Here is a 16,185-nt window from a genome sequence, read left to right as displayed (position 1 = left end):
ACTAGACGGTTTTGCTTTTCAAGTAATAGAATCGTGTGCAAGTGTTTAAAGGTGATTCGGTATTGTTCTTGTTCTTCATATTTTTCGGTTTTCTTGAATCATCTTTGTAGGATCGAATACCGACCTGTTTGAGTCGTTCAGAGAAGTTCGTATCCGAATTAAGAGGCGGAAACTAATAATTCGGTGCACTTGACGCTGAATTCACTTTAATCTTGCTGTTGTATTGCTATTGAACTCGATTACAATGTTTTACAGCACTTCGGCAGCACTTCGTGGCTTACCGGAACAATTCACCTCTAACTATGTGTTTTTAAACTCTTATCTTTGGAACCACTCTTATGACCTATTTATACACTTCTGGAACCGCTTATACGTCACGTCCGTATGAGTGGTTCACCAACTTGCCGTAAAAGGGGTCCAAGATCATGACACAAAAGGGGTCCATGATCATGACATAAGAGTGGTCCTAGAAGTGTACATAAAAGCGGTCCTAGACTAGATATGACACAAAAGCGGTCCTAGATCATGTAAACATAAACAATTCTATACAAATCACTATTTCTAGGATTCCGTGCCATTTCTGATCTGTTCAGCTTCAAGACTCGATGGAAGACGTAGTCAGCAGACGTAGGTGCACTAACAAACTCCCCCTCGGATGTTGACGGAGTCTTTATCACTGTCTTCATTCCAGTCTGCAATTTACACTCTTCATCAGTCGACAATCTGCTTCTGAAATATTTATCGTTTCAAGCATCCTCGTTCTCTATCTTCATCATCAACAAACTCTTCTCTCTTGAATATTGACTCGGTGTCTTCAGACTCCCCCTCTCACACAGCTGGGATCGTAGTCTGAAAGTCAATCTTTCACTGGTTCTGAGATCTTTAACAGGCTCTCATCAGGTTCTAGATTGAAACCTGGCTCTTTAACACCTGCACAATCTCTACCCAACCATAAGTTTCTATAAAGATAAACTCTTCAACAATTTTAGAAACTATATATAACCAATCAATAATGATTTTGCATTCAAGAACATTACTGATTTTTATCAAAAACAACTTCATCATTTAACTCTCAAACACTCCCCAAACCAGTTCTTCAAGTTTAGCACTTTGAATTTCGAAAATCAGCATATCAACATCAATTGTCGAAAATCTTTTTGATTTTTCAAAATTTATGCTAAAACACACTAAAATCTTTTTGGATTTTCTGAATGAAAGATAAATGCAGAAATGAAATATTTACAAACAATATTTTTGTGAGTTTGTGCAAGAGGATCATATCAGTTATGAAACATATCACCAACACCGTTAAGCTTGATTACATGATAAGTTCTAAACAATTTACCTAGATTGTCAGTATGTTTGTCCACTTAAATTTTCAACACAGATTTCAATCGATTCGAGATACGATATTAATGTTTTAAAAACTTAAACTTAATTGTGTATCACTCCACTTGAATATACTCCCATATCCAGATCCCAAATATTCAGTCTTACAGGTGAGTATACCACAGATGATATCTGTAAAGGGGTAATGTGCGAGGGCCGTGAGAGCTCAGGTCGATACTTCCGTATACGCAGAGAGATGACGGCTTCGACTTTTGGTGGGTCCCCTTTAGAGGATCTTTTGTTACAACAGCAAAGATTACCAATTTTATTGTTTAATCAGTTTGCTGAGGGCGGCGCTTATATTTCAAAGCTTTTTGCAGAAAGTATTATTCGGAGACTAGGTCAGTATTTCCATACAGCAGAAGTCCCGGAATAATACCCCAGATATCACTGAGCATAAAGACCTAGTATCTCAGAATACGGGACCTTTCAAACAAGATTTCGGGGGTTACCCATATATCCAAGAATAGTTACCCACGAATTAAGTAAGTTTGATTTAGGTTTATATCTCGTTTCAATTTACTAAATGTGTGAAAATCTACTGACACATCCGCAGTAAGATTGTTTATCACATTTTGACTCTCCAATTCTTTAGCGTGCTGTGATAGGCCACTGATGTACTATCATTTCCTCTTTTATGCAACAAAAACTCATTTTTCAATTTTATCATATTTTTGGCTTTTTCAAATTTTCTGATGTTTTTGGATTTTCTAAAAATTCTTACTCCCCCTAAAATTCAAATACATCTAAAGAAAATTGAAAATAAACTATACAGAACATGACAACTGATATCAAAACACTTCAATTCTCCATCCGTTTGGCTTAAACAATCAGAACTCCCCCTCACAACAAACTATTTTCCCATAATGATTTCAAAACACTTAAGTTTGTTTTAATCAGAATGGTTTTTCCGGAAAATAAGTTTAGTTGTTTTTATCTTTTGTAAAATGGGGTTCAAATCATCACTTTGTTTACCAAATTCTTGAATGATAATTAAATCAAGTCTAATTCAATGACCTTGATTTAACCACTTGTAAGATCTACACCAATCACTACCATACAACCACTTGTAAGTTTAGCAATTCAAGCTCTTCAAACCTGTTTTTCAACCAATTACCATCTTTAGGTTGAATTCTCAAGATGCCGATTCCTACTCCTCGCTTACAAACCTGGGAGTTCCGGCAAGTCCTGCAACTTCACAAACAGATTTTGAAAGATGCCGATTCATGATCCGCAATACCATCTTGGGATCTCCGGCAAGTCAGGTTTTCATTCTTGAAAAAATATATCCACCCAAGCCTGACCTTCCTTGGGTGTAACCTCATCGTTTTCATTGTTTCTTTCAACTGTCCTGTAAACCCATCCTTTGGAAGCATAAAAATCCTGAATGCTTTGGGCCTTACCACTGACCATTTTTCCAAAGATGCGTTTTACATTTCCGGTGAAAGTTTTTTCAACATCAATTTTCTTCTTGTCAGAATAAAACTGATTTGAAATATCAACTTTTCCGATTTTAGATTTGTAATTTTTAGCACTTAGTGGCGGAAAATTCACATCGTCCACTATCTGAACTTTCTTTTCAATCTTTTTCTCAACACGTGGCTCCTCTGATTTTATGGAATCAGATTCATCACCAGATTTGTTACCTGAACCTTTTACAACCCATTTCTGATTTGTGGAATTGTCTATTCTTCTGGAAGCACTCTTTGAACATTCTCCTTTCTCATAAGTTGAATTCTCAAAGCCTGTGAACTTCCGGGTTGACAGTTCAGTCTTCTCAACAACTTTTTCTTTCATTTTTCTTGAGACTTCTTGTTTTGGTCGAAATGTTTTTGGACAATCTTTCGCAACATGACCCACAGCTTTACACTGAAAACAAGATCTCTTTTCAACCTTTTTCGGAACTTCGGTCTTCTTTGGTTCTTCTTGCTTCTTGGCAAGGAATTCTTGATTTGTCTGATTTCTGAATGATTTTTCCTTTTCAGCTTCTGTTGTTTTTCCTGCAACAAACATTGTTTTTGGTTTATAAACTTTTTCATTTTTATGGTTTTTCTGTGGAGTAAAACCAAGACCTTTCTTTTTGTAATTACGATCATGGTTTGGTTTCTTTTGGAAACTATAACCACAATTGTAACCCATTTTCTTGTTAATTCTCTGTTAATCTCTTGAAGTGTATTGTTTAGGTTTTCCATTAAGATTAAAATCTTTTATTTCAGAAATATTAATTTCTGTGATTTTGAAAACCTTTTGAATCATTTCAATTCTGACACTTCTTATTGGAAAAATTTCATCTGAATATAATTTGTCAGAACCTTTCAAAGTATATGCCACTTTGACTGATTCATCATTCAAATTAGATTTCGAAAGTAAAAACTCTTTATCATAAACCCGTTTGTCCTTTTTGATTGTTTGCTTTGACGCACTGGACCCAGACTTTGACTCGGGTTTAGACTTCGGTTTTGATTCCTCATTGTCATCTGTGTCTAACACCTGATCGACCATACTTTTTATCAACTTTGACTCATGATCAGTGTCTGATGACGTATATGTGACATCAATACTTTCTGGTAAGTTATCCGACGACCTAGACTCCCATTTCAAATTGATTGCTTGATTGACTCTTTCTGAATTTGGATTTCGAGGTGAATATCCATTTTCGACTGGGGGCGGACATCTGTTGTAAGATACACTCGGTTTCTTACCAGAAGTCTTCAATTTTTCTTCATCTTTTGTCACGATTTTTTCTTCTTCAAATATCTTCACTTCTTCAAAAGTCTTCAAATCCTTCACAACTGGATAAATCCTGTCAACAACAAAAGTAGAACATGAGTAACTGTCTAATAATTTCTTTACCTTTTCAGTTTCTATCTTTTGTGTTGCCAACTCAAGCTCGAGATCTGCACATTTCTTTATGTTATAGTTTGCTGTATCAAGCTGTCTCAGATATGCTATCTTCAAAGTATTCATAGCTTCAGCTTGTTCACCATCAGAATCAGTATATTTGTTGATTTCTCTGTTCATAGTATCATACGATTCTTTCAGCTTGTGAATATTGTGCAGCAACTCATTGTTCTGTTTAATCAGCGAATCACAGTTCATGCACTTTTCTTGGACCATGACCTGTTCAGCATCCACTTTAATTTCAAATTCAGGAACTTCTTTCACTGTTCTGTCTGAATTTAAAAAATGAGCTCTTCTCAATTTTTCAGCTTTCGCTTCTTCCTTCAATCTCTCTTCCTCTTCAGCCTCCTCTTGAATCTTTCTTCGTCTCTCTTCAGCAGCTTCCATGACTTTTCTGCATCTTTCTGCACATTTTAGATCATAAGCATTAGCAAAGTAAGCATGAGAAGTATTTTTGGCCATAAAGTCTTGATCTGTACAGAAATCATTCCAAGTAAATCCTTCAGCCAACTTCTCGTCATTTTGTTCAGCTACACACACTTTGCTTTCTAATTCTGTCCAAATCGAATATGCAGTTCCATCGTGTTGAAGCAAAATCAAGATATCTTCTTTTATCGCTTGCTGAAGTAGACTGACCATTAATTTCTCATCTCGATACTTCTTTTTCTCATCTGTACTCATCTCTCGAAGTGTTAGTTGCACACCATTTTTAACTGGTTTAACATATGGTTCCTCGGTGTGTTCCCATGCATCAAGATGATAAGCTTCAACCCAATTTCCGAATCGTTCTGACCACACATTGTAATCATCAATATCCATGAGTTTCGGTGGCTTCTGAGACGTTCCGGTTTCATTTTCTATCAAAGCACTTTGAGTAATCGATGTTGGGGTAGCAAAAGCGTTATAAAATTCCATATCCATTGTTCAAATTGTCCACAAATTCACAACAATTTTCAAATTTCAACAATCAAACACAATGTCTGCTCGAGCGAACTGTCTTACAAACGATCCAATCAATTTCCAAATAAACGGCCCAAACTATTCAAATAAGCGGCCCAAACAATGTCTGTTTGAACGAGCTAACCAAATAAGCGATCCAAACCCAATCCGTTCGGGCGGTCCAAACTGTATCAACTTGAGCGGTCCACAAGTTGTTTGTATAAGCGGTCCACGAGATTACAAGCGATCCAGATGAGGTATAGTGGGGCGGCAAAACAACAACTATTGGTGATCTAAAGATAGTGGGACGGTGGGTTTACAAACACAAGAATGAAAATGTGAGTGGGGCGGTGCACATGGGTTGTAATAGGCCGATTTCTTTAACCAATTAAACAATTCTTATTAAATGGACATTTATGATTTATGACCTTATACAAAGTCACATGGGCCGGCTGTTGATTGTTGTTGTTGTTGGTTGGGCCAAAAATAGTGGGCGGTGATTCACATGGGCGACAATACTTTTTCAAACTGAATATTCACATGTCACACCAAACGTGATTGGATAAGCGGACAGTTTGAATAAGTGGTTCTCAACTGAATGAGCGACCCAAGACTGACTAATAAGCGATTCAGAAGTTGACCTATGAGCGGTTCAACTTGTTCCACATGAGCGATTCAGATGTTACCCTATAAGCGATCCTGGTGAGATATTATAAGCGGACCAGAAATTATTATGAGCGGTCCAACTGTTGATCACATAAGCGGTTCAACATGTTAATTTTTGAGCGGTTCAAAGAGTCCTATGAGCGATCCATGATGTTCGTATAAGCGATTCAGACTTTTTGACGAAAAACCGAACCGAAAAATCGCGATATCTCCAAAACGGCTTGGAGTTTCGAGCTGAAACTTAGTAGGGTTTTAGATCATGTATACGCGCATCACATATCCAAAAATCAGCCAAAACGGACCGTGAAATCTTGGTCTGGCGTAAGAAAGAAGGTGTAGAAGAAGAAAATGTGACGAAATCCAGCAAATTTCAATGAAACTCCTCCTCCTGAAGCTCTGATACCACTTGTAGGATCGAATACCGACCTGTTTGAGTCGTTCAGAGAAGTTCGTATCCGAATTAAGAGGCGGAAACTAATAATTCGGTGCACTTGACGCTGAATTCACTTTAATCTTGCTGTTGTATTGCTATTGAACTCGATTACAATGTTTTACAGCACTTCGGCAGCACTTCGTGGCTTACCGGAACAATTCACCTCTAACTATGTGTTTTTAAACTCTTATCTTTGGAACCACTCTTATGACCTATTTATACACTTCTGGAACCGCTTATACGTCACGTCCGTATGAGTGGTTCACCAACTTGCCGTAAAAGGGGTCCAAGATCATGACACAAAAGGGGTCCATGATCATGACATAAGAGTGGTCCTAGAAGTGTACATAAAAGCGGTCCTAGACTAGATATGACACAAAAGCGGTCCTAGATCATGTAAACATAAACAATTCTATACAAATCACTATTTCTAGGATTCCGTGCCATTTCTGATCTGTTCAGCTTCAAGACTCGATGGAAGACGTAGTCAGCAGACGTAGGTGCACTAACAATCTTGTGATTGGATTCCGCACTTTCACAAGATTAGATTTGATATCATTGAAAGATCCGTTTCACGGGACTTACACATTCCTATTACTACATCAAAGCCTGCTAATTTGAACGGGAGGAGGGACAGAGGAAAAGAGTGGTTCCTAATGGATATGGCACATCCATCTAACACAGTCGAGACGGTTTCTAAAGTTCCATCAGCTAACTCTACCTCATAATTCACTTTCAAGGCTTTAATAGGCAATCTTAATAATTCACAGAATTTATCATCTACAAAGGATTTATCTGCTCCAGAATCAAACAATACTCTTGCGTAAACGTCATTAATGAGAAACGTACCAGTTATGACGTCATCATTCTGGATGGCCTCCTGCACATTCATCTGGAAGACCCTAGCGTTGATCTACTTCCCTTCCTCAGCCTTCTTTACTATCTTTGGGCAATTGGTCTTGATGTGCCCTTTCTCATTGCAACTGTAACAAGTTGCATCCTTCAACTTTTTGCACTCAAGAGTTCGGTGCTCAGTGGACTTGCATATCCCACATGGCTTAGGTTGGGATTTCTGCTCATACCTGCACCTCCCGAAGTGGTGCTTCTTGCAAACCTTGCACTTGGGCCTATCGCCCGACTGTTGATCGTTCCTCCTGGCTTCAGACCCCTTTTTACTGTCACGGTTCCCCTTTTGCTTCTTGCCTGACCGACGTGAATTTTCATCTTCACGTTTCCTCTTTTCAGAGTCTGCATTTCTTAATGATCTCTGTCTCACTGCATCTTGAGTGAGGGACAGAGACAAATCGGTTACAGATCTAAATGTGGTAGGTCGGGAGGCTTTCACGCTGGCCTTGATTTCTGGGGCCAAACCCCCAATGAAGCGCGCGATTCTCTTGGGTTCCGGGGTTACTAGGTAAGGAACCATTCTGGACAAAGTGTTGAAACTGGTGAGGTATGCCTGGCAGTCTAGGTTTTTCATAACCAGAGATAGGAAATCAGATTCTATTCGTTCAACCTCATGCTGAGGGCAGTAGTTATCCTTGACAAGAGCAACAAATTGCTTCCATGACATATTGTACAAGGCAACCTTTCTAGAAGCCTGGATCAACGCCCCCCACCAAGCAAGAGCCTCACCCTTGAAAGACTGGGATGCAAACTTAACCATATCCCTTTCAGCGCAACCACTGATGTCGACAACTGTCTCTATTTCATCAAGCCATGTCATACAGTCTACTGCTCCTTTTTCCCCAGTAAAATCCTGGGGTTTACAAGACACAAAATATTTATACGTGCAACCCTTAGCACGCGGAGCATCGTCAAACACAATCTTCTTGGGGTGAACACTATTTTCATTTGAGGAAAGTCGGTCATCATCTTTCTTAGATTTGGGTGGAGTAGGTGGTGGTTTGTTGTGAGCCTCAGAATGATTCTTTGGTTTAACACGCAGTGTAGGTAGGGTTCTACTACGGGTCTCACTGTACTCACTGTACTGTCGTTCCAAGGCTTTCGCAACCGCATCATTCACAATTGCTTTCAGCTCAGCACCCGTTACTAAGAATTTAGCATCATCACGGTTTCCTACCGGATGGCTATTGACTTCATCCGATCCAGCCATGTAGCTTCAATTGCTACATATAAATGATGGACAAGATTTTTACTTAAAGGCTCTTACAGTATTTTATGTTTAACCAGGGTTTTAAATTGCCATTTCAGGTTAATTTGTTAGAATCTTAGGATTTTATCATCATCCTATGATATTCTATTATTAGCACATAAGGCCTAGTCACAGGGACAGTTTTTAATAAACCAGGATTTTATAGTATCTAGGTGTTTTAGGTTTGAACCATAGTTCATCACCATTTATTAACAGGGAGTTATAAGTTACCACTATCCTTAGTCACGGAGGACATTCAATTATTGCCCACAGGCACTTCGCCTCGAAGAAGCGGTTAAATAATTAAGGGAATTTAAAATTAACCCTTTAATAAGGATGGCCTGTGTGACTTTATTGATTCACAGTTTGCCTAAAAGGTTAACATACTAATAGATGTTAACAATAATTGGAATCTGTTATGTGGGTTATACCATCTTGGCCATGTTTGCAACAATGCTAAGGCTAGGTCTTACCTCTAAGATTCTCTTAATAATTAACGCAGAATAGTCCTAAATTGAGATGTTAATTATGGATCTTAACCTAATTATGGAACTACCATTTTGGCCTTGTTTTATTAATCAAAAGGCTAGGTCTCTGTTCTCTTTAGATTTTACCATTTCAATATAACGGCAGATCTTTTTAAATTTTCACTTATTTTAAGGTTTTATGCATATAGTTATCAATAATAAATAAAGATGAAAATTTAACTAAAACATCTCATAATTGTTTCAAACAAGTACAACATTTGCCCAAAACGGGACTTCTACGAAAATAAATGCCCACGCAGGGGCGGGGAAAGAAACAAACCCACGCAGGGGTTAACTAACCAAACATGCTCACGCAGGAGCAGAGTACAAAATGACAAGCTCACGCAGGAGCTGAATACTGAAGCAAAAAGTCCACGCAGGGACTGAATTACAACTAAATAAAAATAACAAGGATCTTCAATAGTCCCTTCTTTTGGACTTTCCCTTGATCAGATCTGATAGTCCCTTAAAGAATCATCTGTTGTGTCTGCGCTCAGTCTAAATCTCCCGTTCACAACGGTCTAATCTCTCAAGGACTTCCTGCTGGCGCTCTGGTGGAATTATCTGTGGCTGCGGCGACTGGTACACCGGTGGAGGAGGCGGCGTGGGGATGCTGGTACCCATAAGTCGGGTAGCCTGTGGTCCATAGACCACCATAAGGCCCCTCTGGGTGACTAGCGTTGTAATCCCATGCTTCCTGATATGGATCCACACTAGCGTAGTTGTAGTTGTAGTGGGTATGCGTCGGCTGCTCAAAAGGATTATACGCCGCTGAACCGGCGTATGCAGGGATTGGGTTATCGAAACCCAACGGTGGTGCCGCAGGTACTGAGTTGATTTCTGGAATGGGGCTGGATGGACCTCCCATCTGTGGGACTTCCTCTTCCTCCTGGAGTGGCGGATAATGACTACCACTTGAGGGCTGGGGAGTGCTGATTCGGACTCCTCCTCGCACGGATATCCGTGCGTTCGACCTTCTCCGCCTCGGTGGCTCCGGAGGCGGCTGCTGTTCCACTGGTGGTGGTGGTGGCGGAGTGACTGCCACAAATCGTTGATCCTCAGAAGGATCTTGCTGCTGCTGTTGCTGATACGGGGACGAGTGCTCAGAGGGCGTGAAGTACCAGTCCCACTGCTTGAACCTCTCTTGATAACTATCCGGACCGCGGTACGGTGATCCGTGGAAAGATGACCCATCCGAGATTTTGATGGGGTGGTTCGGCGTTCCTGTAGCAGGCTCCATTGGATCAGTATCCTCGTCCATGTCATTTTCCCCAGAGAAGTGATCTTCCGGTCCGAGTGGGTTAAAACCCATGGGTTCTGGAAGCATGTTGGCCGGGTTGAATCGGCTTTGGAAAACTGGGGTTGGGTCACCAAAGGAGTGGTGAGAGTTGGATCTCTGCAAAGGTATGAAAGAGGGTGGTTGTTCGTTGGGCTCGTTTTCCGATTGGGGCCCAAAGGAGTGCTGGTAAGAAGGTGAAGAGCTGAGGGAAACTGACCGTCTCCCGGGTTCAACATAGAGCCTCCACGGCTCCTGTGGACTAGTGCTCATGGTGATGGACGGGGTACGCCAGTGCGAAGGCCCGGCTTCGTGATCGTGACCCGTGACTGGTCCTTTGCCTCGACCGCGAAGAAATCTTGGCGGCATGTTGACCTGCATACAAGTTTTAGATAACAACAACAACATATATAATATAAACCCAAAATAAAATAAAACGAAACAGAGTTTGTCCTATGTTCTTTGTCTAGACTCGGAACTCGAAGAATGTGCAATTTGTGCACTGAGATTAAACACAAAAGGCTAGTGTTTAATTCACTCAGTGTTGGCTCTGATACCAACCTGTCATACCCCGAATTTACACGTGTCACCGGTGGGCCCGGTGGGGGATTATCGTGACGTAGTTGATATCATCATTGTTAAACAACACAAATTATAATGCACAGCGGAAGCAATAAAATAGATTTACTTCAACCATCAAATGTAATATCTAAGTATCACAAGTAGTCGAAATAGATCTACAGGCGGATCGAATTAAAAAGGAGAAAATTGTTCAACAGATAAATGCATCCCAAAGTTTGCGAGACTCTATGATGCTAAGGAGAAACCAGCCTATTCCGTGTAGATCCTGCACTTAATCTTTTTGGGGAAAATACGTCAGTTTGCACTGGTAAATACAATTTAACCGACTCATTTTGAAAAGGTTTTAAAAATTGATTTGAATGCACAAGGCACAAAACATTTTATAACTTGGGAATAATTAATCAAAGTTAAACTTGTAAAAGAATTACATGTTCGTTATGCGTTCAGTCGCCCGGGTCGTGCCGGGTTTAAGGTTAATTGACACACCTCTCAGTATAAATCCGCGGCGGGAAGCCAACGTTTATACCTTAATAAATGGACACATTACCGGGTGTACGCCTACACCCGGGTGTCAAGGTCGTGGCCATTTCTTAAAATGATGCCAAGGATATCCGGGACATGGTCATTAAGCTCCCAAAGGCGTAAAACAAACAAACCAGTTTTCAAACGGGTCATATTGATAATACCCAACTACTAATGAGTTAGGGTCAATTGCCCGACCAAGCGGTATTTTATATACCGTACCCCCAAGCCCATATAAGGGAAAATAAGTTAAAAGTATTTACCTGAGCAAGTATAACCCACAAAAGCAAAATGCAAGTGTCTTTTACTGGGCTCCTATTCTGGAACGAAGGTTTATAATAACCTATTAGAGTCCTAACGGGTCTTTTAACATAGCCTAAGCTTAGACCGGTTAGTTTCGAAGGATAAACATGGTTTAATCGTGAGGAAAGCGAAAACAAAAAAAGGAATGTGACTTAGACCCGACAATTTTGGAGACTTGTGTAATATGGGTAAACTAAATACATTCTGAATTTAGAGACTAAGATGATACGCTTTGACCCGCTTCGGCTAATGTGCATAAACTAGTCACATATGCCGATCCGAACGCGAAAGTGCGTAACGGGTAGCCATATAAATCATACACAAGTTTCCTGAGATTATATGCACCAAATACGTTGTAATATCAGTAAGATAAGTCCTATTATGCCCCAAATGATTTTGAACTCCAATTACGCCCCATAAGGGCATTTTGGTAATTTTACATAAGCTTAAAAGGTTAAAACCGGAAATCTGAGTTCTCAACTTTAGTTTACTGTTATAATATGAAATTTCACAAAATATATCAGTAGGTATTAGACCTTATGTATAAAAACTAGTTTTGACATATACTATGTCGTAAAAATGCCTAAAAAGACGATTTGAAGCCATTTCCGGGTTTTTAAAGAAAGGCTGATATTTTTATAATTCCAAAAGGCTCAAAATAATATATTTAACATAATAAATCAGTAGGAAAAGGTTTGAGGTCAAAAGGTTTTGTAAAACTCATTTTATAGCCGAAAAGGGCAAAACCGGCATAAGCCGAATTAAGCTTAAAACCCTATGTTATGCTCAGCCTAAAAATAAATAAAAATCTTTAAAATTCCCAAAATATTATTATATAATAGTGGGTATAAAGTTTTTGATACAAAATTTGGGTTTAGGTAGGTTACATGCTAATTACGCTAACTATTTACTAAGAAAGCTTCTATTTACGCTAATGAGCATAACTCCTAACCTAGACCTCAAATTGATGTCAAATTTTGGGGACAAGTCTAAAATTCAGTAACTAAGATGTCTACCCTTTTATATTTTCATAAATCATGATTTATGGACATTTGGGCATAATGGTCAACATATGAGCATTTAACGGAAACATGCATAAGATCAAGATATCTAATGAACCAAGTTGTATAATCACAGGAGGATATACTAACATGTTATTAGGTCCAAAAGAAGCTCTAAGGAAATCATAATCATGACTAAAACGGGTCAGAACTGAAAGTCAAAGCGAAAGTCAAACTATGCGACTTTCGGTTCCAAACCGGGTCTAAACAGAAAATTGTCGGGTTGAACATGTTGGAACATGTTCTTACATTATTTACCAAGTTATATTAATGATAAAACAGGTTGCATGCATCCTACATTGCTAATTATAAGTTAATTTGGATTTAAGCATTCTGTTGACTTTTTTTATAGTTAGCTTTGACTCGACAATTGACATGTTTAGAGTGGGAATCTGGAAGTACCCTTTTAAGGGTTTGTTACCCACATAATTACCTACTTAAAGGTATCTTTAATTCGTGATTTGACAGAGCACATTTTAATTAATCACGAAGTCAAACCTTAATTACGACGGTTTGACTTTTGGCTAATTAACTAAGCTAGAATGGATTAAAGGAGGTTAGGGTCACTTACAAGAGTCCTAAGAAGGATTAGAGACTTAATGAGCACTTGTTGTTGTCCAAGGAAGTTCCAGAGAAAAGCTCCAAGTGAGTGACACAATGAATGATCAAAGTTCACCACTTCACTTCCTTATATAGGGACCAAGATGCTCTAGGATCAAGACATGGAAGTCTAGGATAGTTACAAGATTACCCCAGGTGTCCCTAATAGGGTAAATACTGCCTAGAGAGTCCCTTGTTTCGAAAACCACCTCAATAAGGCGGTGCAACAGGCTGAACAGGCAGCTGTCCATTTTCTGCTGCCAGCGACAGTCTTACGGACCGTAAGCTTAAGGCCTTGCGGTCCGTAAGCACCTCTTGCGGACCGTATGCTGAAATGGCTACGGTCCGTAACCGACCCTTGCTGAAAACGCCCAGGTACCCTCCTTACGGACCGTAAGCCTAGGGCCTTGCGGTCCGTAACCGTTGGTCAGAGGACAAAAATTTGTAAACTTTTAAGTCTTGACCATGCAATCAAACAATTCCGAATTCAATCCATCTTTTTCAGTAGTGGGGCCATTTGCTCAGCCATTGCATGCTTAGATAGGTCTTACTTTCCTCCTTCATGTGACCTTTTATGGAACTTGTAAAGTGACGGAAACACCAAGAACAAGTCTTGGATTCCCATTATAGTTAACAAGCTTCATAATTATTCTTGATTCTTTCTTATAAGAATTTTATTCAGCATTATTAGTAGTAACAATCCTGCCAAATCCCGAGTTCACATAAAAGATGGAACTTTATTTATTTGGAAACAACCGGTTATCATATAAGATGATTATATAATGATTTAAGGATCTTGGGATTTATAAAACTCGGGTCGCTCAGAGGTGATTTAATAACATGTCGCCCTTGGGTCGTTCAGATGTATTTTAAATGACATGACGCCCTTTTTATTAAAATCCTACCAAACATCTTTTTATTTAATCCGGTTTTTCTGACACGTCTGTCTCACATGACACGTGTCTTTATTTTAATGGACAGGAATTTTCGAGGTGTTACAATTATTTTGTTTCTCAATCGCAGGTTTCTTTCATCAACCCTAGATGCATATGCTCTATTTTTTCTCGATTTAGTTCTTTACTTACATTCGTTTGCTAAAATTCGGTGCATCTTTGAATGACTTACGCTGGATATGTGTATTTGTTTTGGCATATAACATGGATTTGTTTGACGTGTTTAGCTATGCGGTTAGGGATAGCAAACATGACTGCAAACGTATGGGTGTTTTAAGTTTGTATCTTTGTTTGTCTAGGGAAACCTTACAATAACAAAAGATGATGGACTCGGTTGAGTGGTGGTAGAGATCAAGTATTTAAAGAAGGTTTGAGTGCAAAACTTCAAGTAGGCAATAATCCAAAACGTGTTGACTCAATGTCAACTGTACTTTCCTTCTGGTCTCTGTCATCACTTTATGTAAATATCGATCCTATTCGCGATGGCCATATCTTTAACGGTGAGCCCTAACTCAATTTCCCAAAATTGATAAACTATAAATGAATAATCATTTTATATAAATGAGAAGATGATAGATAAACTGATTGACTGATTTATTGAGGTAGCTTTTTGTTGATTGTTTTTGTAAAACTTTAATTTTATTCTGTATACTCAATCTTCTTTCTCTGATTGGGTTAAAACAGTGGTTGAAACCACTGTTGGGTTAAATTCTTCTTCTTCCCTCTGTCAAAAAAAGAACTATAAGTGGGAATCATTTATTATAAATCAGTTAAGTCATATATATACAAACATATACAAATTCCAAACATGAATCAGCTGACACATTGACATTTGAAGTGTAACTATTTGTCTACGTCTTCTTACTAAGATTAACAAAGATAAGTACCCATAAATTTTAAGTTTCGTACTGAAGTGAAAGATAGCAAAAAAAAAGTGATAAGTGTTGGTGATAATATGTACATGAAATAATCAAACTAACCCAATTACAAGAGATAACGTATTTGATGCATAGAACCCTTACATGAAAGGAAGCAATCAAAAAGAAGACAACACGCTCTTTTTGTAATGCATTCACCCTTCTTGTAGCAATATTAGGCACATCACTTAGTCGGTCAACTTGATATATGATCGGAACTGCATACGCACACTAACTATCAAGGTAGCATATTGGTGTCATGGTGCATACGTTACAAAAAAGAGTTAACATAAGAATGTGCATGGTTTGGATTTTTGAATATGTGGTTTACATATTTTTACAACAGATTCAGGATGCATGCTTTTTGGAGAAAAATGAAGAGTACAAAACTCAGAAGATTGGAAAACTACTATCATATGTTACATTCGGTTACATAGAAATCAACTTACTATTTACGTCCCCAGGAAGAAGAAAGTGAGCATGAAAGCTATGCAAAATCTTGTGAAATTGAATAGTTTTGGATGCCGCACCCAGCACCTGGATAAATTTGACCATCTACGTATGTAAGTATGCTATGGAGAATCTCATTATATTATGCAGTGCAGGTTAGTTTAGATCTGTCAATTATGTTTACATAGAAAAATGTATTTAATCATAAGAACATGAGAAAGCAAATATATAACGATATTAGTTAAACTTAAATGGTCTTGGTATGTCGTGGAAGTAGGGTCAAGGGTGATCATCATGGTGTACAAAATATCTTTATCATAAACATATATATATATTTTATATATGTAATGCTAGCAAATTCAAGTATAAAAACACAGAACGTCATGCCTGTCCCATAAACTGCCCTCCATACACTTTACCAGATTTTGGGGCTCCTTTCAACGTGATTCCTCTAAATGTGTTTACCTTCAAATAAACAGGATGTGATTGCATGCAATGTGATAAATCCTAG

General features: G+C 38.7%; 1 long non-coding RNA gene across 1 annotated transcript; it reads right to left on the bottom strand.

The window, feature by feature from the left end:
* Window positions 1-15,016: 15,016 nt before the first annotated feature.
* On the bottom strand, window positions 15,017-15,752 carry LOC110867377. The gene is made up of 3 exons (XR_002551555.2): window positions 15,674-15,752; window positions 15,330-15,442; window positions 15,017-15,031 (listed from the first exon to the last, which is right to left on the bottom strand). It is a non-coding gene; the product is annotated as an uncharacterized LOC110867377 (long non-coding RNA).
* Between the last annotated feature and the right edge of the window lie 433 nt (window positions 15,753-16,185).

This window comes from Helianthus annuus, chromosome 7 (assembly GCF_002127325.2).
Source record: "Helianthus annuus cultivar XRQ/B chromosome 7, HanXRQr2.0-SUNRISE, whole genome shotgun sequence".
Taxonomy (NCBI): Eukaryota; Viridiplantae; Streptophyta; class Magnoliopsida; order Asterales; family Asteraceae; genus Helianthus; species Helianthus annuus.
Note: the sequence above shows the minus strand (reverse complement) of the source record. Positions and strands in the feature narration are given on the sequence as shown.